This window comes from Neophocaena asiaeorientalis, unplaced genomic scaffold (assembly GCF_003031525.2).
Source record: "Neophocaena asiaeorientalis asiaeorientalis breed wild unplaced genomic scaffold, Neophocaena_asiaeorientalis_V1.1 scaffold781, whole genome shotgun sequence".
Taxonomy (NCBI): domain Eukaryota; kingdom Metazoa; phylum Chordata; class Mammalia; order Artiodactyla; family Phocoenidae; genus Neophocaena; species Neophocaena asiaeorientalis.
The window spans coordinates 209,306-232,916 of NW_020172994.1; positions in this window are offsets into that span (position 1 = coordinate 209,306).

The window sequence follows — 23,611 nt, forward strand, 5'->3', positions numbered from 1 at the left end:
TAAACTCATACTCAAGTTCTAATCAGTATGTAGAACATTGGAAGAGCTGCATTCTGAATACTGTTCATTAGCAGACTGATGGAATTACTTCATTTCCTCATCGGCACACGAACTTGAGGGTATAGGGCTAATTTATCTCACAGGACATTCCAGTAAAGGAATCATGAGTGGCCCAGCCACTTTGAACCTCTTAGAGAAGATGCCACATAAACCTAAGGTGTTATTATCATTATCTCCTTCTGCAGTATAGCCTGGAAAAGCCGTCAGGTCTTTGGACTCATGAAGTAGGAACTCCAACTACTTCTTACGTTTTCAGCCTTGAAGGTTCAGGACATACATTTTATTACTGTGTCCAGGTCAAGAAAAAGAGAATTTTAAAACATGCCACAAAACAATAAAAAGACTAAATGTTTGATGTTACATGCAACACACACACACACACACACACACACACACACACACACACCTACCCTGACAGCAGAATAAAGATGGTCACAAGTTCACAAGTTCCTGGACACTCCTGGCTTTGAGAAGTGCAGCCAGAATCCCCTGCCCAGGAATCTGGGCTGCTTAGTGACCGGTTTGGCACAGAGAAGACAGGGATAATGATTCTGTGCTGGCGTCCAGGTCTAGGTCTTTAGAGAGTGACAGCTTCCTCTCCTGACTCCAAGAGCCCTGAGCCCTCCATGCTAGAGACGAAATGACACGATGCTCTGGTCAACAGTCCCAGCGAACCCCAAGCTTCTACCACCCCCACCAGCACCAGACACGTGAATGCAACCATCTAGGTCCCCCCAGACCAGATCACCTGCCAGCTGAATACCCCTGAGTAACCCCAAGTGAAGCAGAAGAACCATTGGGCTGAGCCCTGCCCAAACCCTGACCCACTAAATCATGAGACGTAATTAGTTGTTGATTTAAGTCATGAAGTTCTGGGTGGTTTGTTAAGCAGCAATACCTAGACAAACAAATTTTCAAGCAACATTTTTACTAACCAACTATGGTTAAGTGCTATTTGAAACTGCTAAATAAGAAAAACATTCTCACATGGGCACGGCTCCCAGACACATTACGCCTTTAACTAAAGTAATTTCTAACAGGTCTGTAAAATTCAGTACTGGTAAGTTCTTATAGCTGCAGCATCTTTGAAGACAATGTTTTAAATGTTATTACCAAGAACTGCACTTTGCAGCTCTGAAAGCTCCCTTGAGGAAATGATGTCATGTCTTAATCACCTCTTGCCAGTGAACCCTGTGCTGGGTCTTCCCTGCATCGCAACACGGGAGCTCAGCCCCACGTGCAAATGATCCAAATGAAGGTCGGTTGGCAAATTTCATGTGAAGAATGACAGCTAGGTGCTCCCCTGGTGGCACAGTGGTTAAGAATCCGCCTTGCCAATGCAGGAGACACGGGTTCGAGCCCTGGTCCGGGAAGATCCCCCATGCCGCGGAGCAACTAACCCTGTGCGCCACAACTACTGAGCCTGTGCTCTGGAGCCTGTGCGCCACAACTACTGAGCCCGCGTGCCTAGAGCCTGTGCTCCACAACAAGAGAAGCCGCCACAATGAGAAGCCCGTGCACCGCAACGAAGAGTAGCCCCTGCTCGCCGCAACTAGAGCAAGCCTGAGCGCAGCAACGAAGACGCAACACAGCCAAACATAAATTAATTAATTAATTAAATTTTTTAAAAAAGAAGAATGACAGCTGGTCATCTGTCCTCTTTTCCCTACTTCGAGTAACAGAGGAAACGTATAAAAATGTAGGGTATAACGAGCCCTGATGCCAGGAAAAACAAAAACAATCATGCCGTGTCGAAGTTAATAAAACGGATCCAGGCAGGCACATCCTCTGACCCATGTTCAGGTTCCCGAGGCCTCGGGCCAGAGACACGTTTGCCCTCACTCTCTGGTGTGGGGATGGGGACTGTTCGACGGGAATATTCCAACAAGCTGAGTGTGGAAGTGTGTGAGAGGGACGCCCCGCTGGCCTGGTGAAGCATGCCTTCTCTCCTACACAGGAGGCTCAGCCACAAACGAGCTTGAAAAGGAACTCCAGCAAAACGAGCATTCAGTCCACTGCTCACAAGCCTGCTTTACCCCAAACCAAAAATCTTAGTTGCCCTGTCTCTACACATCACAGGCACCCAGAGGACATCATGTGACTCACACCGAGACTCGCATATTTCACTCAATATGACCTTTCCTTTCCCGCCGCATTTCTATCCCATGTACTGTCTTTTTACGGCTCCTCCTGGACCCTTTAACTCATTTATGTTATTAAACTCAGACTAGACATCCATAAGAGTTAACGGCTAAAACCTAAGGAATACATGATACGGGTGCTGTCAACTGTGTCCACAAATAAAACTCAAAAATTAACAAAAAAAAAAAAAAAAAAAAAATTAACAGACAGTCATTAAAGTGAGTGACTTCATTTTGAAAAAGAACAGATGCTTGTATACAAATAACTGAATCACTTTGCTGTACACCTGGAAACTAACACAACATTGTTAATCAACTATACTCCAATATAAAATAAAAATGAAAAAAAAAAAGAAGTGAGTGACTTCAAAAGAAATGAAAATGTACAGATTGGGCCATTGTCACTTAAGTGACCAGCCTGTGAGCACGCTGGCTGATCCTCTCAACTTGTGTTCTGGAAATTTCCACGCACAGCTACAAGGCGGCAGGTTCCAGGTCACATAACACAACCCCAAAAGGCCTGGAGGCTGCTCTAAACCAGAGGTTCTCCACCCTGGCGGCACAGAGAACACCCAAGGAGCTTCGTAGCAATATAAGTATCCACCTCGGCCTGGAGATCTGATTCCCGTGGCTCGTGGGGAGCCTGGGCATCTGGTTCTTAAAACCCTGCAGCCAGGGTTGAGGGCAACTGCTCTGGAACCATCTGGGGATCTGGCCAAAATGCAGATTCTGAGAGAGTCTGGGATGGGATCCATGATTCTCTTCTAACAAGCTTCCAAGCAAAGCCAGTGTTGCTGGTCCACAGACCACACCTGAGCAGCAAGGGGCTTCGACATCTCGCCAAGCACACAGGAGCCTCCTTGACCCAACCGACTCTGTCATCCTGAAGGCGCACTTCTTCCTTAAGCGCATGAGCCACTCAAGGAAACCCAGGTCAGAAAACAACCTGTCTTCTCTGATGGGCACTGTTTACTCTTTCTTCTGGGACAGCACTGACTCTCCAGCCAGAGAGGTCACATCAGATGTACAGTTTTTTGCCACTTTCTTAATCCGTTTTAGCCCAAGAGTCCTCACCCGTAAACTCGGAGTTGCATCACTACCACTCCAAGGGATTAAGGAATACACTGGGAGCACAAGCCCAGCACTTAGGGCCTGACGCACAAAATGTCCCAAAGCGCTAACCATGACTCTTGATAATAAGGGTATCACTGCTTCTATTTCCTGATAGAACCAGGTTCCCCTCCTGCCCGTCGGAAACTCCTCAGTGAATTAGGACGGCGAAGACGTGATGGGGATCACTGTTAAAGGTACTTTCTCAGCAGCTCTCCAACCTGATAGGCAGATAAATAATGCCCTTGATACAGCACCTCTTGTGCAAGAGCTTTCGATCATCCATCCTGACCTAAAAAGCTTATTGACGCCAAAAGCAAAGACTGACCTGAAAATACTACTCCCCTGAATCTACAGAGGAAGCAGCCTCCCTCCTCGTAGGTGGAAAAGCAGCCAAGGACCAAAAACTCCTCTGCTTTAGATTAAAATCCCACGCCAACCACCTATCAAAGCAGATCTGTCTAAAACTCTCCCAGGTAAAAGAGTAAAACTTAAATGTTCTCAGCAAGCATAAAGAAAGAAATATGCGAGGTGATGGATGTGTTATTTAACTCGATGGCGGGGAAAGTCTGCACAACGTATACATGTATCAAATCATGGTATACGCTTTAAATATGCTACAATTTTACTTGTCAATTATACTTCAGTAAAGCTGGGGTGGGGTGGGGGGGGGGGCCTCTCCCAGAGTTACCTCTCTACAGTTTTGTTATAAAATGCTGGGGTATTCTGGAAAGGTTTTGAAAGCACCATTCATCACTTTCATTACAAAGCACAAAAACACAGGAAATTGTGAATGGAAAAGATATGTATAAATTCCAATCTCCCATGCCTCTGTATCTGTTTATCATGTCCTGTATTTGAAACAAAAGCTTTGGATTTCAAATGCACTCACATGACACGGTGTTTACAAACAAATACGGGAAGGGATCAAAGTCGAAATATGGATGTTGCACAACTAGATAAGCTTTATGGTTTTAATCACTACCTAGCAACTTCCCTAAGAACATATGCAGAGAGGGAGGAAGCATTCCTTTAATTAATGAGAGGCTTAAAGTCCTCAGAGAGGAAGACGACTCTCAATATTGTGGTGGGGAAGAGGTATATGAGAAGAGGTGGTCCCCTTGAGCACAAAGCCAGCTGAGTTGTAATGACTTGGCAAGACTGACAGAGTAGTATGGCCACACCCAGAGCAAGCCTCCCGGATACCACTCCTGGGTTCAGGATGACAAATAGGTCAATTCTCCTTGGGTGAAGTCTTCAGGTGACTGGCACTGGGTGCCTTTAGCTGAACTAAGGTATTACAAGTCGCATCAATCTGCCAACCCTTACAACTACCTACCCAAGCAAAAGATGCTCTGTGTTCACTGACTGCTGATGTAGCTGCCCAGAATCACCATCTTAAAGATCCAGAGGAGTAAAGAAGTGTTATCCATTTATCTTTGTTATCCAAAGAAGTCGGCATGTGAATTATAGAGGCCTCTATAATAAAGGATTAGAGGGGTCAAAAAATGTCGACTTTCAGGTGGTGGTGTGATGAACTGGGAGATTGGGATTGACATATATACACTAATATATATAAAATGGATAACTAATAAGAACCTGCTGTATAAAAAAATAAATTAAATTAAATTTTTAAAAAAATGTCGACTTTCCCATTTTATTTTATAACTCGGATTATCTCTTTGAGCTCCAGGGTATTCTCAGAACTACTACTAGTAATTAAAAGCTAAAGGTCCTTAAAACATCTGTACATTTTATAAATATCAATAGTATTTACAATTTCTAGTTTTACTCTTTCCAAGTTTCAAACATTTTTTAATGGAAAAATGTGTAACCAATGCCTTTTAAAATATTGTAAATACAGCAAAGAAATTTTCCATAATCTCCATTCATCTAGCAGTATGGCAGCCACAATTATTTTAGAAAATAACAAGGGCTAGTCGTAGAAAAAGCAACACAGTTAAGACAGACAAACACACTTCTTGATCTGTGAAAGAATCAGCTTTAACTACTGGGTCATCAGAACATTCTTCTTCCCTATTTCCAATTGATTTATTAATAAATACTAAAACTGGAATTTCTCTAGTACTTTTATGAAGAAAGTAGTAACTCTTTAACAAATCTTGAAAAATGACAACTGGTATCATACATCAAATAAAAATCAAGTTGACTTTATGAATTAGCCATTAAAAGTGTGCCTAATCTATGTGTAAAACTTGAGACAAAGAAAAAGATCTAAAATTGACTAAGAGTCTATAATATGGCAGGGGGAGTATCTACATTAAATCCCTTGATCTTCATTACTGCCAACAAAAGAAAACATTCCCAAATTACAGATGAGAAAATTAAGGCTCACAGAGCTGGTGGGACTTGCCAAAGTTCAAAACTACTGTGGCCAAAACCAAAAACTAGAAAAGCTCTTCCACTATGGACATCTTTGGAGCATCTAAATCAATGTCACTGGGATTTTATTCCTCAAACTGCAGAAGAAAGTTTTCGAGACTTTTTTAAGGGAGAACTTTTTTTAACCAAACATTCAATTTCCCACATCTAGAGCAATTCTAAGGAGGATGAGAAGAAACAATTTAGAAGCATTTACTCAAGTGAGCCTTAGTCACTGGCAACCGTTCTTAGCAAAAACGGAAGAACAGTACAGCTCACCTTTACTCCGTTTTACTTCCTACAATGCTTTTTTACATTCTCTCTTCATACCCTCACAGCAATCCCATGAAGCACGTGGTATTAGAAGCCAAGGATCCTGGGCTTACAGAAGTTGCCGTTCTCGCTCTCAGACACACAAATGATGCAATCTGCTCTTCTGAATCCTGGCCCAGAGTGTGTCACACTGATGTGCCTGCCTCCTAGGAGGAGAAAAACACCCACCACCAAACTTTCCACTTCCAGCTAATTGTGTTTTTGCAAACAGCTATGTTTTTAACAAGTGGGTCATAAAATACAAAAGATAAAACTGACTCCACCATAAAAAGTTCAGGGTTTTATCAGCTTTCCAGGTTTCCTTGGAAAAAATATCCCTGATAGTATGTGCCTTCATAGTTGAAATTATGCCTCATTTCATATTCCTCAGGCAGTACAAATGCTGAAATGCCACCATCTTCCAGATGCAGTTGTCTGAAGAGTTATCAATCCAAATGAGGCATTTTCACTTAGAGATCCTCTTGATTTGTCTGAAAGGTTTTTTCCAGATCTCTAACAAAGTGGTAAAGATTCCAAATCCTACACTCAACTTTCATGGATTTGTGATTAGTCATATCCTGTGCGGTGGTACACCAGGAACCAATATCCTGCACATTCCACCTCCTTCTTCTGCAGGTGCTGCTGTCTGGGATGAGAGAATCTCAGGTTAGAGTATAACCCTGCTGGGCAGGAACCTGGCTAACTATTATTCACATATGACTTTGCACACTGGATTTCAGAATTACAAATGATACATCTTAAATGCCTTTGTGTGGTCACTGGGAAATGGCTTTTTAATTCTGGATTCAATATTAGATTTAGAAAAATATTAAAACACGAACGTGAAAAAACTTTCCCAGTTTTTACTGTATACTTAAAAGAACTAGAACAAAAACACCCATTCTCATATCAACCACTTACACAGAAATGGCACTCTCTTTTTTGTGTTTTTCACCTGTTAATACCACATATTTTCAGTATTCAGCAATTTTAGGTTTTTGATATACAGTGACTTGTTTTCTGAAATAAACACTGAGAAGGAAACATTGATTTTTATTGTAGAATATCTCAAAGAGGCCTTTTCAGAAACAGAAACCCTATCATACAGGGATGTAATACAATAACAAGAAAAACTATACACCAGAAAAAAATAAATCTGGGTTCCGAAAAATTAAGTCTTACTGTTTCTGTATATTAAAGAACATTAAAAGTGGGAATAATATTGACCTGTCATCTCTAAAACCACTTAAATTTATACCACCATAGAAATACCATTTAGAACCATGCAGAAGCATACATTCAGTTTCGCTTCACAAAATGAATAGTCTTATTAAGTTACCTCTGACCATGTAATTTTATTTTAAAAGATACTTATCTTAGGACAGTAAGGAATTCTGAGGGACAGTCCAGGCGAAATACATACTAACTTTCAAACAGTATATGTTTGACCTGGGGGCCAAGCCCATCATTTCAAAGTAAGGGAAGCAAAACATTCTCACAGGGAGGGTGGATGGAGTAGAGATCTACCCTGTCTGCGCCTCTGAAAAGCCACTGCACACCACTCATGCCTCATGGTCCCACAGGCAGACAACCAACCACGCAGACTCGGGGTGGCTGTCACCGGGAAACAGACATCAGAGCCCAGCCCAGAACTTCTGAATATGAGAAGATGAAGATGGGAAAACTGGCGCTCACAGATCTTGTGAGATTTGCCAAAGCTCCAAACTACTGTCCCAAACCAAAATCTGGAGAAGCTCTTCCACAATGGACATCTTAGGGCATCCGAACCAACGGCCAGGGCAGCTGGGGAGCTGGGGAGGAAGGAATCTCTGGCCAAGGGAGAACAAGGCAGAACAGGTGAACGGTTAGTTGGTGAAGCCTTTAAAGGGGGGACCAGGGGACTCGGAGCCTCAGCAGTCGGGGGCTTAGCAGACAGCACCAGGAGAGAGTAGGCAGGCTTGAGAAAGCAGGTTCACACATTGTATGGAAAACTCCTAAAAATAGCCAGTCTTCATTTGAGGTTTTTGAGTATCTCTGACACAGAAAAACACAGAAAAGTCCCATGTTTTATGGGACTCTCAGAACTATAAAATACATAAAAATGGAGCTTTGTTCATAGTGGCTTACGTAGTCTATTTTTTTAACATCTTTACTGAGACACAACAGTATTCCATAAAATTCACGCATTTAAAGTGTACAATTCAATGATGTTTAGTATATTCACAGAGGCATACAACCATTACCACTATCTAAATTTAGAACATTTTCATCACCCCAAAGACCAACCCCATCCCCATAAAGAGTCACTCACCATTACCCTCAACCCCCAAGCGCTGGCGACCACTACTCTACTTTCTCTATCTATAGATTTGCCTACTTTGGTCATTTTGTATATATGGACTCATACAATATGTAGGTCTTTATAACTGGCTTCCTTCACATAGAATAATGTTTGCAAGGTGCATCTACAGCGAGGCATGTATCCTAACTTCATTTTTACGGCTTAATAATATTCTAATGTATGGATATACCACATTTGTTCAGTTGAACACTTGGCTTGTTCTGCTTTTTGGCTGTTACGAATAACGTTGCCATGAACATTCATGTACGTGTTTTTTGTGTAGACATGTGTTTTCATTTCTCATGTGTGTATGTGTGTATGAGCTATTTCTGAGAGAAAAAAATTAAATAATTCACGTTTCAAGTCACTTGGAATGAAGCTGAAACTTTTATTTCTAAGTTCCAATATGAGTTGATGGAGGAAAAAAGAATAAACACAAGTAGTATTTAACGAGAAGAACCACATAAAGATGGCAGGTCAGACACAGGAAGACACAGAGCCATGAAGGAAAGGCATTTTTACATAATCCTTCCAAATGGAAAAAATTTTCAACAGGATAAAATAATGACTAAAAGACAAAAAATAATCACCTTTCTACTATGTTCACAGAACTCTGCATTTCTTTTCATAAAGATTTTTCTATTTTCCATGTAAAACAGAAAAGATACCAAAAATCGGTAAAATGTATAAATTTCCTGAGCCCCTGCTCTACTGCCATTGACCTTGGTGGCAGCTAGGACTGCTGCGTGAGTGGCCGAGCAGGAGGAAAGCCCCCTGTGTGGGCCTAGCCACCCACCTCCAGCCCGTGGAAAAGCACCTCCACTTGTGGAAAGCACCTTCCTGGACCAATTGTACATATTTCTTTCCACCTTTGAGAAAATGCAGAAGGCTCTGTTCATCTTTCAAGTGTTTGCCATCACCCACCTGCATCCAACTCTACAGGGAGGTACAAGCCTCAAAGGACAGGTGGCGATTCTGTGCAAATGGGGCTTTGAACCTTACCTCCGCACCCAATTCACCAGCATTCACCGTGAGCCAAGAAGCACCCCCCATCGCCAGACTCTCCCTGTGAATCTCAGATCCTAAACATTTCTGTTTACTCCTGGAACTTACCCATGGGTCCCAACTGACAGTTTTAGAAGCGCCAGACCCAGCATAGGTGTGTTTCGGGGCCAGATTCCCGCACTGCCCTGGCCACCTGCCTTGAACTGGGCCCAATGCAAACCCCAGGACCATCGCTCTGCTCAGTCTGAAAAAGGGACCAAACTCCCTTGAAAACAGCCGACACAAAAGAATAACTTTCAGATACTCCAAAATCACACTAAATCTGAGTTTCAATTACAATCTCTTTGTGCTAATATGCCAAACATACCAGACCTTAAAGTCCTTAAAATTACACTGTCTCCGAAGCAAAAGTGTACTTTTTGTGTGAGAATACGTGCCGTGTATTTGTTCTCAACTTCGTATCTACTCAACTTGTAAGATGACTACGCGGCAGATACTAGCCAGACAGGTAAGACCGAGGCAGGGCCATCACCTTCAAGCACCTCACCTGGAGGAGAAGGGGCACAGTTCTGTTCCGAAACAAACACACCGAAGCACCCACAGCAAAGCACGTTCCTCCAGGTCAGTGCAGGAAGCTCCTGAGACAAGTGTCCAGCAGGGAGAACCTCAGGCTGCCTTGGGATGCAGGGCCAGCCTGAACTGAGCCGAGGCTCCAGGGATGAGTAGACAGGAAGTGAGCAAATGGTCCAGGTGGGAGAAACAGAAAATGCCAGAGCAAAGGCAGGAAAGTGCAAGCAAGGCCAAGTGAGTAGGGGTGGGGTAGGGGGTCTGGGGAGGGAGAGGCTGGAGGCAAGAGGGGTCCTGCAAGGGACAGGCCCTGCTGCAGCGGCAGAACTTGGCCTCTGGGGAAAGCGGGTGTGGAGGCCCTTAAGCAGAAGAGAACACGGAGAGTTGCATTTTAGAAAGATCAGCCTTTCAGACATGTTTGTTTATTTTTTCCTTTCTGAAAGGGAAGACGGGAGGATGTTAATGAAATAATAAGATTTATTTCGTTTCACTATTCAAAAATATGGTCATTCAAATTCTGCAACAATCTATTTTCCTAAAAGTTTCAATAAGCTCGTGAATGTGTAACAACATGCAGTCATCCATCTGTTCACGAGAAATCTCACACCAACCACAAGGTTTGTCATAAAAACCAAGATTTACACGATTTTAGTAATCAACAGTCCTCCTCCCCCACAAAAAAAGGAAAGCACATTTTCAAAAGTTACTGCCCATAGATTTGTTATTTTTTTTAATAACAACAAATTGCTATTAAATAACTCTCACATAACTCTTCCATGCTCAAGGGACAGAAGCAGTGGCCCCAAAACCACAGGCCCAGAAAGCAACCTAGGGTAAAGCCAATATCCACAACTTTTACGTTCCCTGCCTCATACACACACACACACACACACACACACACACAAATGTGCTCCTCTGATTGTGGCGCTGCTTAGGCAAATATTACCATTTCTACCTATTCTTTAATTAAATTTCACACTTTCTTCTTAAGCAAAGAGGAAAAACCCAAACAGGAAGAGCAGACTGCTTGGGAAAGCCTCGCAGGCAGTAAAACCATCCACCCAGTAAAACCCATCAGGGATCCAGAGGCAGTGCTGAGGAGCTTCCCGTTCACCATCCCCTCGGTACTCCCGGGGACCCTGCAAGGGAGTAACCCGGTTTAGAGGGGAGGAAATGAGGCTCTGCAGGGTTGGTGTGCCCAAGGTTCAACGGTGAAAACAGCCAGGTCTCCAAACCCAATCCAAAGCTCCCCCTGCCAGAAGAGGGCTATGGGCGGCATAGCTGCCTCTCAGCTAAGAGGCTCCAGCCGCCCCCCACCCTCACTTCTGCCTTTAGCCTGTCTTCCCTCCACTACTCAGCAATCAGCAGTGTTTCTGTGGATGGATGCAATCCTGGTGGTCCTCCCAGAGGAGCGCTCGTCCTGCCCAAACACCCCAGTCCTCCATCAGGGACCATGAGACTGCAGGAAGTTAGTGTCTTGCCCCAGCGTCCGCAGTCCTCCTCAGCTTGGTCCTGCCCCACCATCCGACAGGAAGGCAGCACAGGAGCCAAACTAGCCCTGACGCTCACCTGCAACGCCTCTCTCCCACCTCTCAGAATGGCAGCAACTCTCCAGATTCACGCGGCTGGACCCTACCGAAGCCCTACAGACTGGGCCACCTGGGCCAGGCAGGTGCTTCTGGAGGTCACCCCACTAACCAGTTAGGAAGCACTGTCCTTTATTTATCCAGGCCAGCCTTCCCGCTTACTAAGCCCAAGGCAAACCCCCCAGGCCATAATGACCACTCCCATCTCCGAAATCCAGAAGCAACTACTGTCTGCACGTACCACCCCGCTGCTAATTAATGCCATTGCCTACTGTTATTTATAGTTTAATACATTCACCATCTCCCAGATTACATTCTTCTGCAGTGCAAGAATTTAGCCTTACATTTCTTCAGAGAGCATGACATTTTGCATACAGTAGCCCTTCAACAAATTAACAATTTAAAAAAAAAAAAAAAAAGCATGGAGATTTTCTTATCTTTCTCCTAAGCAGAGCTGGGAGGCACAGCAGGAAAAATGGGAAATCTCAGAGCCAGCCCCAATCCACTCAGAATTAAGAAGGAGCCGGCAAAGCCCTGAGAAGCCAGGTCACCACACTACAGAGTCCCAGCAGTTGGTGCTCTGCACCCTGTGTCCATTGGGGATCATGGATGAGTCAGGCCACAGGTAGGATGAGAAGGGTCACATACACAGAAAGTCCATGTAACACGGTCCTCAGTGTCTACCAGAGCACCCTCCTTAGAGACGGTCTGGATGAGGATGGGTGGATGGAGAACAGCCAAAGCATTTTCACCCATCAGTGATCATAAACAGAAAACTATTTTTTCACTGGAGAAAAAAAAAAATGCTATGAATAAGTGTAAGCCTTCAAAATCTGCTTATTGAGGACATTTCTGATATTAAGTCATGCCACTCCACTGCCCAGAAAAACTGATTTGCTTAACCTGAAGACAGCTCAAGTATAACGCCAAAAAATTAGCCCCATCACACCACAAAACGCTCTCTGCAAGGAAAGTCTTAGTGGCTTGGGATCTTTCTTTCTCTTTCCTTTTTCTTTTCTTCTTCTTTTTTTTTTTTTTCCAGCTTATCTGGTTTTTATACAAAGCGATAAACATGATCTCCCCCCATTTTTCCCCACCAGATGGGAGTTCATCATGGCACATGTCACCTAGCAACCAAACACCACTCTACAGCTACCCAGTTACCCAATTCTTCATACAAAATTTATCTTGTTCTATTCAACAGTAAGGGGTAAGAAAGAGATAAGAGAATAAAAGTTAAAACAAGTGTTAATAAGTGTTTGCTTCATAATCATTTTAAACAGGGTGGGAGAAATGGGAAGAGTGACTAAAGTTTAATCTTAGCCATTACCTAATCATTTAAGAGGAAAAAATACAAATGGACCTGGAATAAACTCCAGCTCTTGTCACAGTTGAGAGTCAACAGTCTTGTGATCCAATGACTGAACTCTGTAGACCACAAAGCCCATTTTAAAACTTACCTGCCGAATTGTGAGTTGCACTTAAAGAGAACTTAAATAATTTTGGAAACCCCTAAATCATCATCTCTGAGTCATTTATCTCCAACTCCAACAATACCACCACTCTCTGAGAATCACCCTTCCTTCCTTCCTTCTCCACCAGAAAAAGCAATCAATCCCATGCGCGCCCTTCCCAACTCAGCTGTTGCGCTCCTCTTGGGGTGCCTTCCCAGGCACGCCGCAAAAACCTGCGCTTCCTTTCCTGCTCCCCAGTCACTGTGAAACCACCACCACTGATACCTAGAAACAAAGTCCAGATCTCTCAGCGATACCTCTCAACTCCATCTAGAAGACACCCCAGAGGCCTGTCTTCTCCCCACTGCGCCACAAAGTCCAAAGGCTGGCCGCCCTCACTTGGAGGACTGTGCAGCCCCTTTCCTAGACTCTCACAGTCCAATTTCCACAAGCAGCCAGTGGGTCCCACAGGTGTCCAGCACCCAGAACAATGCCTTGGACGTGGCAAACGCTTAAGAATTTCTGTGGAACATACAAATGACTCAAACAACTACATTTGTATCTCCCAAACAAGCTGTTCGACCAACATGCATCGTGTGCATAATGAAATATGACTAATTTTAAGCATGTAAATGTTTAAGCATGTAAATGACTAATTTTAAGCATGTAAATTTTAAATTAAGCATGTAAGCAAAGAAATGTCGATCATCCCTCCCTACTCAGGAACCTGGACACACTGCAGCGTATATATTACTGTATTTCTCTTTCCTTGCATGATTTATTTTGTTGGTTTCCTGAGTACATATGCAACCTGACTTATTGATATAGAACATTTAGATCACAAACTGTCATTCATAAACAGTGCTTTAAAATGCTAAACATGGGTTTAGAGGGGTTTTCCCCCTTGACAGTGGTTCAAGATAAACAGGTGCCCAATTTCCACTAATTTTATTTGATTTTCAATGAGTTCAACCAACTGTAAAGAACATTTTAGAGCCGTTAAGTAAAGTCAACATCTTCCATCATTGTGTCAGGTTCTTAAACGTTCCCAAGATTATCTTTAAAAGGCCAAATTTATGCTATTTTTCTCTATACTAAAAACAACAGTGTAAAAAGTATTTTTCCCCTCTTAATTTCGGAGACTTGGGAGAATGCCACCCCAGCACCCTGTCTACACTCAAGCAGGCTTGCTAAAGCCACCGTCCCTCTCACCTGCGACCCCCCAAACCCACAGGACGCAAACCACTCCAAGATCGGGGACAAAAAGGAAATTTTGAAAGTGAACATGCTTTCCACCAAACGTTACTCTACCGCAAAGGAAATATCCTCAGGTGCTGGGGAGAAACTTGGGAGGCGTGAGCTGTTGTCAAACAGACACAGACGATAAAACAATTTAACAAGATGCCTTTTCACTTCTGACACATTGTACAGGAATGCAGTGAAGTGGAGACAATGTTATCACTCCACGGGGAAAAAGGGAAAGCTACTCAACTCCAGGCCCGGGCCGCGCGCGGCCCCGGCTCCACATGGAGCTCGTGGCAGACAGGTCAACGGCGACGTGCCTGCAGGAAAACTCGATATTCGGTGACCGATTTCGGGGCTGTGCTCCTTCAAGGAGCCGTGCTCCGTTGCCTCTCGGTCACCGAGGTGCTGGGCTCCAGCGACGATCGCGAGCCAGTGGGAGCGGGTCGGTCTCCGCGCCGCGCCCTCATCCGCCCGGGACCCCCGCCTGGCACGCACAAGGGGCTCTCACTGCCCGGCGGGGGCCCAGAGGCACAAGTCAGCCAGCCACTCTCGCAGCGCGCGGAGCGAACTCTGCTCCACCAGGAAAGTTCCCTCGCCCGGCCTCCGCCCTGGGGCCTGGGCGGGGAGCCGGGAGCCCCCGACCTCCCGCAGCCTCCCTGGAGACCCCCTTCCTTTGTCGCTGTGAACCCCCCTCCTCGGGCTGTAGGGGCCCAGGCGGAACCGCGGCAGACGCCTCGCGCCCCGGAGGGCTGGGTGCTCCCGCCCGGTTCCCCCCGCTCCCGCCCCCGGAGGCCAGCCTACGCGTTACCAGCAGACACGAGGGGGCTGCTCTGCGGGGAGGCCTTTCTCCCGAGGTCACTACTGACCTTGAAGCTCCTGTGACCCCGGGTGACCCACCCGCTTCAACGCGTGCAGCTCAAACATCAGCAACTCATATCGTTTTATTTCTTAAAATTCTTCAACCCAAGCAATCTTAACGCAAAGTTATGAACAATACACTGAGAAGGCCGGCGCTGAACGCTGCCACCTCAGCCGCGGAGAGGAAAGCAACTCCGCAAGGAGTTACCTGCATGAGGACAGGCGACAGTTTAGAGGAACGGAGACCAAGTCAAGAAAAGTAACTGACGCTCCTCTGTCTCAGGGCAGGAATCTTGGTGATCCTTACAACTGTGTGTCATTGTGTTGAAAGAATGGCAAATGTCAAAAGAGGGTTGTCGCCGGCCCACGTCTGTCCCAAACGATAGTGGATTCATTTTTGCCAGCGTCTCTAGGGTGTGTGAAAGCAATCACCAGCTCCGTGGGCTCAAGGAGAACTTCAGCAGGTAGAGCGGGAAGAGCTGGTGACCGTCTACCTCCCTTTTTAAACTAAGGCAACAGGACAGATTCATCTTTTCCAGGATCCCTGCACTTTCCCTGCCCCAGGTATAGTGCGATTTGTCATATAAAACATTGTACTTCCGCTCATCTACAGCCCTTGACCAATACAATCCGTTGTCCTGGCAAAGCAGTGCAATAGGTAGGCACCGTATGTCAATATCCCACCTTACCCCAGGATGCTAAGGAGTGTTGAAATCACTTGCCCAAGGCCACAGAGAAAGCTTGAGGCAGACCCAGAAAGAGACCCCAGGTTTCTTTCCACACATTCACGGAGAAAGCTCTCAAACTCTTCTGTTCAGCGGCAACGTTCAACTCTTCTACCCAATAATTAAGTTTGTGACAGCGATGACAACACATCTTGCTGAGGTCTTCTTGCTTCTTGTATTAATACTTGGACCCACAATAACAAGTACTGATAATTATAGATGTTGTTTCTGTTTTAATGCTTTGGGGAGGCAGGAGTATTCTAGTTTAGAGAAGGGCTTTCTGAAAATAGTTCTGATTGAAAGGCAAGTTTAGGAAGAGCCAGAGGAAATCAGATATTGCTGGGATGTAGGTTCAGATCCTGATTCTACCATTTACTAGTGCCTTAGGCGTGGCATTCAATCTCCTAGCCTCAGTTTCATCTGCTGAAAAGTGGGACTGATGATTATGAAGATTAAATAATAAGGATTAAAAAAATAATGTATTAAGACACTTAGTACCTGCTGCCGCATGGGAGTGTGTAGTTTAGTAAAGTCCAGTTACCATAATGTAGGTGAAGGGTAACAAAGTCAGGACCAGACAGCAAAGGAGGATGCTGAGGAGGAAGGGAGAACCGGGGGTGGGGGTGGGGGGGCGGAGCCCAAGACTCAGAGAAATTGCTAGACGTGATACAGCTGTTCAGTGTCTGGACCAGGGCTCATGAATCTCAGGCCTGTACTCACTGCACTTTAATTTGATTCCACACGCAGTTAGAGGAGAACTTCCATGGGGAAAGCAGAATTTTTAAAGTGAGTAAGAAAAATATAGATTTTAGAATAAGATAGCTGCTCCAATAACTGTAATTCAAGACATTAAATATTAAGTGCCAGCAAAGTGTTTACAGCAGTACTGAGGAGGGAAGCCTGCCTCCACGAAAGAGGAGCATCCCAGTACCCCTGGACCACTTTACTTACATCAATTCCTTCCACTCTTCAATAGTTAATAAGGGGTTAGACAGCTTTTCAAAAATATGATCATAAGATTAATCATTATAATGTCTATTTAACTAACTAGATAAAGCCTTTAAGCTTTATTTAAATCTACCTAGTTTATCTAGATACAGTGATTCCCTTTATATTAATAACTGATGGAAAACTAATGCTGTGTTAATTTAAGACACCAGACACTTTGGTGTCTTGGGTCAAATTCATAAAGTTTCCTCACAAATAATAAATCTGTTTTCACTAATACACTCACCAAACACCTAACCATAAAGGTGCGTTAGGGCCAGGCTACCTTCACATCTACAAAGTGTTCAGCTTGACCACATTGCTTCTGGCCTGAGATGAGCATAAAATCGAACCTAGTCCCAGTGAGAAGTAAAATCATCAAAGACAAGGGTCAAATGTTACATAAATATCTTCTGGTGTGTTTATTGTCTTAAATTCTGCATATTTCGAGTAAAACAATTATGGCATCTTATATTGTACTTCTCTTTTATAATTGATTGAGTACATTGGTTTTGAAAACACTACAGAATCCTGAGAATTATTTAGAATCTAGCTGGGCTTCGTGTCTATTTTGCAAATGGACCACATGGACTATAAATTTAACTATATCCAGCAGCATTCATGTGCACAGTGAAATAAATACACACCCCATGTGTGTAGGAACAGTATTGTATTACCTAGCATCTTACCCTTAAAAGTTTTAATAATTAGGAATAAAGAAAACATTTATAGGAGTTTTTAAAATTCAGTTGTAGTTTAGAAATTAAAATTATCACTGAAATGTTTCACACACATATTGAATGACCACTCAATATTATACTTAAGACCATGTTAACAATCTTGTATGCCTAGCCTCACACAAGTTTAGTCTAATAGGAGAATTGGATCAGTATTCACCAAATAATTATTGTCCACCTATTTTATACCAAGCACTGCACTGCAGGCTGGATAGTAAGTTCCTCCTTCAAGAGGTGCCCAGTCTGGAAAAAGATTCAAACATGAATGGTCAGCCACTAGAGTATAATAGGTGCTAGACATCAGGAATGGTGGTGGTACCCAGAGGAAGTGCTCACTCCTGGAAGAGAGGAAAGAGAAGGAGGTGGAAGCAGGCCATCTAGAGCAAAGCTGTCCAAGAGAAACATCAAGAGAACCACATTTGTAACTTTAAGTCTTCTAGTAGCCAGCCACAGATGAAGTTAATTTTAATAATATATTTAATTCAAGCCAGTATATCCTATTATCATTTCAACATATAATCAAGTTTTTAAAAATACTAATGAATATTTTCCTTGCAGGACATTTGGTCCTGTCCAAAACATCCATGAGCATATTTGGTCCATGCCAAATGGTTTTGGAAAGGACCAAATATCAAGGACCTTTTGGCATGGACCAGATGTCTCCATGGATGTTTTGGATAGGACCAAAAATGACCAAATATCAAGAACCTTTTGGCATAGACCGAATGTCTTATGGAAGTTTTGGACAGAACCAAGTGTCTGCTAACCAACATTTTTCATACATTTTTTTGCCTACTAATTCTTCATGACCCCATGTGTAGTTTAGACGAACAGCATGTCTCACTCTGAACCTGCCCTCCATATGCATTCACTCATGCATTCACTCGTTCGGCAAACACTGAATAACCAGCACATGTCTGACCTTGTGAGAGCTCAGTGGCTACATGTGGCTCTTGGCTGCCATATTGGATGGCGCAGCTCTGGAGGATGGGACTGCCAATGGCTGGAAGCCACATGCACTGTCGAGAAACTTACTCACAGGTGGACTGAGCTCTCTGAGGGCAGAGGTGGTATAACTCACAGCACTTCCCCAGAATTGTTCTCCCAAGGCTGGACGCACGCTAGTTACTCAGTAAGTGTTTGATGAATGAGTGAATAAATACAGAGGGATGGGGGAAAGATGGTTTCTTGACATAGATGTGAATCTTGTAATAGTATAGCTGTGCTTAGGGTAAAAGGCAGATTGAGAAAAATAAGAACAGCACTTAGGCTCCACAGAGCTTCTCTGTTGTGCAACATTAAACATAAGTCTAAAAACAGTGGTTTTTCTATTGAAGCCTGAGCTCATATAAATTGTATGGGTGAGAGTAACAGCCAATGAAAGAAAGGGGGAAAAAGAGGAAAGGAAAAGAGAGAGGAGGAGCCTTAATAACCCCCCTAGGGCTTCCCTGGTGGTGCTGTGGTTGAGAGTCCGCCTGCCGATGAAGGGGACACGGGTTCGTGCCCTGGTCCGGGAAGATCCCACATGCCGCGGAGCGGCTGGGCCCGTGAGCCATGGCCGTCGAGCCTGCGCGTCTGGAGCCTGTGCTCCACAACGAGAGAGGCCACAGCAGTGAGAGGCCCGTGTATCGCAAAAAAAAATAATAATAATCCCCCTAACCTACTGAAAACTGTCATCAGTCATGAAAAGTACTCAGAATGACCTGCTTCAAAACAGAAGAAAATTGCACAGGACAGGGTGGGCCCATCTCCTTTCCCCTCACATCCAACGCTGTGTCTTCACTTTCAAGGCTGGTGAGATCCATAAGGCACCTGACTCACCAGCTTGTGACTTCAGATGGGGTGGTATTGACTTTCATGTCCCAACCATATGCCTCCAAGCCCTCACCTTCAAAATACTCCAGATGACCCTCAACCAGTCCACCAGCTACAGTCACCAAAGTATCCACCACATTCTTGCTGTCCTGTTCCAGCCCCTAGCAATGTCTGGAAGCTGTGTCAGCACTGTCCTGCTTGGAAAAGCTGGAGTCCAGGCTGAGATCACCACTTCAGTATGCCCCCGTGTCACCCAACCACAGAGTGCAGTGAGAGGCCCGGGTTCCTTGCAGAAAGCCATCACCTGCATCCTTCCATCCATCCGTCCAACATCATGATCCACCCGGCAGAGCCCAGGTCCCTAGTCGAATGCCTCTCCCCCTCCTAGGCTCCAAAGCCTAAGAACGAGGGAACTCGTTCAAGTCCTCGAAGGCCAGCCCAGCAGGGCACAGCGCAGGGTGAAGACAGCACAGTTGGTGATGTTGAAACCCAACTATTGGAGACAAATCTGCAGGAGGGTCAAGCAAAGCAGTCTGAGCCACTTACTTCCTAGTTGCCACTTGACCCAAGGCAGATCGGAGCGGCCGGTGGTGTGGAGAGGTGTTTCCACCTGAGGTTCTTTCAGCTGAATCTTTGAGGGCAAAGTTCAGGGTCAAGGTCTCCAGCGAGGCCTAGAGTGCCGTCCTTCTATGTTGGGGGAAACCAGAGGCGTAGGTAGTGAAATGCCTAGTCTGAATTGGGATTCGTAGCTGGGTAGACCATTCTGCCTTCTCTCCAAGGTGGGCCTGGTTCTATTAGAGGCATAAAGTACTTGGGCCATTTTTTGTGACCCAAGTTTCCAAAAAAACTTTGAGAAAATGAAGTGGGAATGGGAGCAGATCAAGGCAGTGATTTTAATCATTTTTTAAGAAGAGAAATTCTCCTCACCCAGAGGACACTTAACCTTTGATGATTAAAAGGAAAAGGATGAAATAAATTCACATAAGGCTTCACACCAAGGCATAGATAAATCTAGCTCTAAAGGACTTCTGGTCAAGGGATATGAATCGGCTTTTAAAGACTTTGTAGCAAATGGGGCTGAGCAGTTTCATTCAGTAAAGAGAAAAAATGCACTGTGGTTGATAATTCGAACAATATACCTTTTCTTGACCTTGTCAAGATCAAATGCCTGAAATCCTCAAATCCTGAAACAATAAGGCTGCGTGGCGGAGAAGCTTGAACTGCATCAGTGTTTGGGAATTAAACAACCATGTGGGGCCTTCTCAGAGGGCCTCTGAGTGGTGGATACCAGCCTGAGACCCACCCAGGGGCCCCCAACCCCATCCAGCTGAGGGAGGGACATCCTCCTCCCTCAGAGCCAGACCTGCTCATGTCAGAAGGAGGTGAGTGGCAGGGAGGCTGCTCTTTGATGAAATCCAGTGCCCAGGCCCTGGCGTTCTGTGCAGTAATTCAGGTGTGCTGGACCAGCGCGCCCAGTCCTGCTGCTCCTCTGTCCCTGACGTTAGATGGCTGACTCATCCTCCCCTCCTCTGTCAGGTTACTCTGTTAAGCTAGGGGTTCAATTTCAAAAGCTCGCTCTGTACTGTGGAATGTCATCTGCTCAGCCTCTCAGCAGAGGCTACACACTTGTTCCAGATGGGGAGGTTCCCCCGGGGGAGCACGATGCAGTGGGTCCCATCCTGGACCCAGAACCCACAGAAGGAAGTAGTCTCTGTGCTGACAAAACAACATCGTATGTGTTTTGTCAGCCAGGCCCTGTCGTTTCCCTGTTTGGAGCCCCACAATGCCCTCCATTTCACGCACAGGCAAAACCGAAGTCCTGACAGTGATTTCCAAGGTCTCCATGACCCACCCAGCATCCCCGAAGCTCTTCTACTCCTTCCCTGTCCACTCTGCCCCGTGGGCCTTGTTGATCCTTAACCTGGCTGAGACCCCCCCCCTTCCTCGGGGCCTTCACACTTGCTGTTCCCTCATCTAGAACACCCTTCGCCCCAGGATCTGCTTGGTTTCCTCCCTCACATCCTAAGGGCCTCTGCCCATTGTCACTGTTGCGTTTCCTGACCCCCGACCTGGAATAACAATAGCTCTCCCCTGTCCCTCTCTGTCCCCGCTGTCTTATTTTTCTCCATCTGACACATTACACAGTTACCTGTTTATTAATTCACGGCCTGTCTCTTCCAAAGGAATGTAATCTTCATTCAAGCAGAAACTCTTCACGTCTGCGGTAGTGCTCAGTCCATACAGATGCTCAATATGGTTTGTTAAATACCTCTCAGTCACTAATGACCAGCAAGACACTTGTCACCTGGTGGCTCTGTGGCATCATCTTCACTTCAGAGTTCAGCCTTGAGAGGGTCATGATGGTTCCTAAGTTACTGTTATTTTGAAAAGAGTAGATGCTCACTGTGGGCTGGGTACCACAGGCGGATACACCAGCTGAGTGGGTCTGGCTCTCCCTGGCAGAGCAGGCGCGTCCTTGTGAAAGCACAGCTGTGCATTGATCCACAGGCCAAATCTGACCAACCACCTGTTTGCGTGGCCTGTGACCTAAGAATGGTTCTTTCATTTTTTAGTGTTTGAGAAAAGAAAGATCAACACAAGAATAATATTTTGTAATGTGAAAATTAAATGAAATCAAATGTCATTGCCCATAAATAAAGATTTATTGGAACTCAGGCATGCTCACTCACTGCATATTATCTATGGCTTTTGTGCTCCATCAGCAGAGGTGAGCCGTTGCAACAGAGACCATTATGGCCCAGAAAATCTTAAATATTTTCTATCTGGCTACTTACAGGAGAAGTTTGCTGACTGTGGTTTAAAGCAATGCACGGTGATCAGAAGATGGGAGACAGTGTAGAATAGAAGGACTGCTTGGCTGGAAGCAAGAGATAGGACTTCTCCCTCCACGTTTGCCTCTCATTCTTCTGGGACCTTGACAAGCTAATCTCTCAGAGCGTCCATGTCCTCATCTATTGTGGTAGATGCACTGTGAGGCAACCCCAGTGAATTACACCCTGTATAACCCCTTCCCCACGCATGGGGGCAGAACCTGTGACTTGCTTCTGATCAACAGACTTCCGCAAACCTGACGGGATGCCACTCCAATGATGACATTCCATCCTATAAGACTCCACCCAGCACACTCAAGGGGGACTCTCCTGCTGCCCATGCTGTGAACGGCCCACGGAGAGGGCCATCTGGCCGGGAGCTGGGGGTGCCCTCAGAGCCAAGGTCTCCATCATACAGCCACTGAGGAGCGAATTCTGCCAACAACAAACGAGCTTGGGGACTTCCCTGGTGGTCCAGTGGTAAAGAATCCGCCTTCCAATGCAGGGGATGTGGGTTCGATCCCTAGTTGGGGGACAAAGATCCCACATGCCACGGGGCAACTAAGCCCGCGTGCCACAACTACAGAGCCCACACGGTCTGGAGCCACAGCTAGAGAGAGCAAACCTGCACACCACAACTAGAGAGAAGCCAGCACGCTGCAACAAAAGATCCCGCATGCCGCAACTAAGACCCAATGCAGCCAAAAAGATAAAAATAATTTTTTTTTAAATGAGCTTGGAAGCAGTTTCTTCCCTAATTGATCCTCCAGATGAGACCATAGCCCAGCTGACACCTTGAAAGCAGCCTGTGAGAGCTTGAGCAGAGGACCCAGCTCAGCCATGACCAGACCCCTGACCCACAGAAACTGTGTGTTAATAAATATGTGTTGTTTTAAGCCACTAAGCTTGTAACAATTTGTCACCTAACAATAGAAAACTAATACATCTACACAAGAAGGTCTTTGAATTTTATTTTAAATTACCTTGAAATTCTAAGTTTCTCCTTAAGAGCTTAGCCTGATGCTAAGAATCACCTAGGATGCTAAGTAATGTACAGGTTCCCATGGCTTTTCCTTTGACATTCTTGCTTTGGACATACTAGGGGCTGATACAATGTGTGTGTGTGTGTGTGTGTGTGTGTGTGTGTGAGAGAGAGAGAGAGAGAGAGAGAAAGAGAGAGAGAGAGAGAGAGCATGCATGCGTGTGCACACATGCATGCACAGCCTCCTTTTGCTGCCCTGGGTCTCTTCTCAGCTCAGAGATAGCATGGAGACATTCCCGCCTGCACCCTAAGGGTGGCTCCCATGTAATCCAGGAATGGGGTCCCACTGAGGAGGAGCAGGGAGGCAAGATGACACAAAGCTTTGGGCAAAGCAGTGATGAGCAGACAGTCCCCGTGGAAGTGGAGGATTCTTGGAAGTGAGTGGCTAGAGATAAAGGGTGAAAGGTGTGTTG